Here is a 1,861-nt window from a genome sequence, read left to right as displayed (position 1 = left end):
TTATGAAGTATGGTTGTGCAATCACAACTTATGACTTTAACCTATAAAGTGGATATGGACTTGCAATTATAACATGGAATCTCTACACACCCCATGAGCTCGATCCAATCCACGCACACGAGTTGCCTGAGTAGCGACAGGTATACCGATGTGCAATACGTATCCGGCCACGGCACGGAACGAACGGGAACTGTGGTGCAGACATACAAAGAGTTAAGCCTACTAGTCATTAACTCTAAGGACGGGGCCATGGGGCGGTACGCAAAGGATACGGATGAGCGAGTATGCAGGCCCAATACTCAATAGCTCGATCCGATCCAAGCACATGAGTTGACTGCGGCGCCAGGTTAACCAATGTGCTAGATTCTATTTGGCCAGTAGAATCTTGTGTCTTACGCGATTTGATACCAAGACACCAGAACGAAAGTTAGTTGAAGAGTGATTAAACTCTTATGAAGAATGGTTGTGCAATCACAACTTATGACTTTAACCTATAAAGTGGATATGGACTATCAATTATAACATGGGGCACACACCATGTTCTCGATCCAATCCACGCACACGAGTTGCCTGAGTAGCGACAGGTATACCGATGTGCAATACGTATCCGGCCATAGGCACGGAACGAACAGGAACTGTGGTGCAGACATACAAGGGCCATGGGGCGGTACGCAAAGGATACGGATGAGCGAGTATGCAGGCCCAATACTCAATAGCTCGATCCGATCCAAGCACATGAGTTGACTGCGGCGTCAGGTTAACCGATGTGCAATACGTATCCGGCCATAGGCACGGAACGAACAGGAACTGTGGTGCAGACATACAAGGGCCATGGGGCGGTACGCAAAGGATACGGATGAGCGAGTATGCAGGCCCAATACTCAATAGCTCGATCCGATCCAAGCACATGAGTTGACTGCGGCGTCAGGTTAACCGATGTGCTAAGAGAGTTGTTCCTGGGCCTTCAAAGTGACTTCAAAACTATCTTAGCGAATGGTGGCCATGGGCGTAGACATGAGCCACAAGTCACAAGGCCTGGGACTATTGGGTAATAAAGACAACTTAGTCAGAAAGTTAGTCTTTGGACGTACCACCGGGATTGTGTTACATTGGGAACCTTACTATAAAACCCTAGGCAGGGGATCACTCGGCTCATGGATCGATGAAGACCGCAGCTAAATGCGCGTCACAATGTGAACTGCAGGACACATGAACACCGATAAGTTGAACGCATATTGCGCGTCGGACGATTAAACCCGGCCGATGCACACATTCTTGAGTGCCTATCAATTCCTTGATATACAACAAACCAAACTTCAGGGTGGAGCGTGCCACAATAGAACACTATGGCGAGCAGCCCGTCTAGTGTCGTGGGGGAAACACGCTTCCACACTGTGCATAATGGCGTGCTCGGGACCTTTGTTGGGACCGCAGGGCGCTGAAAGTAAAGGGGTGAACCGCATAAATCGCACGCACGTAAACGCGCACACACACAAATAGAGTGAGACGTATCGTAGGATACCGCTAAGAGTACGTTGTGAAACATGGGGAAATTCAATCGAAAACCTCTTTGATGTCCAAGATTTCGTTGACCGTATCCGTCGTAATACTGGATCAACGTGCTTGGGGAAAACGTCAAAGGGTTTTATAATAGTGGTGCATGATTAACCCATCGATGCCCGAGGGGAACATGTTGTCCAATACAATAGTGGTGCAGTTGGCTCGACATGCTCGGGGGGAGACATCGTGGGTCCAAGTCGACCAAGTCGACCGGGAGTTGTTGTTGAGAGATCGAATCAAAACGATGCCGAGCGGAACTCGTTGTCCTTATTGGAGTGATATTCGGACAACGTGCTCGGGG

At 48.9% G+C, this 1,861-nt stretch overlaps 1 non-coding gene across 1 annotated transcript; it reads left to right on the top strand.

Annotated features, from left to right (window-relative positions):
* The first annotated feature begins 1,127 nt into the window (after window positions 1–1,127).
* Window positions 1,128–1,285, top strand: LOC125774141 (5.8S ribosomal RNA). Its single transcript, XR_007420625.1, has one exon. It is a non-coding gene; the product is annotated as a 5.8S ribosomal RNA (ribosomal RNA).
* The last annotated feature ends 576 nt before the right edge of the window (window positions 1,286–1,861 follow it).

This window comes from Anopheles funestus (genome assembly GCF_943734845.2).
Source record: "Anopheles funestus chromosome X unlocalized genomic scaffold, idAnoFuneDA-416_04 X_unloc_84, whole genome shotgun sequence".
In the NCBI taxonomy this organism is placed as follows: domain Eukaryota; kingdom Metazoa; phylum Arthropoda; class Insecta; order Diptera; family Culicidae; genus Anopheles; species Anopheles funestus.
The sequence above is the reverse complement of the archived record's forward strand: the minus strand, read 5'-3'. Positions and strand labels throughout refer to the sequence as shown.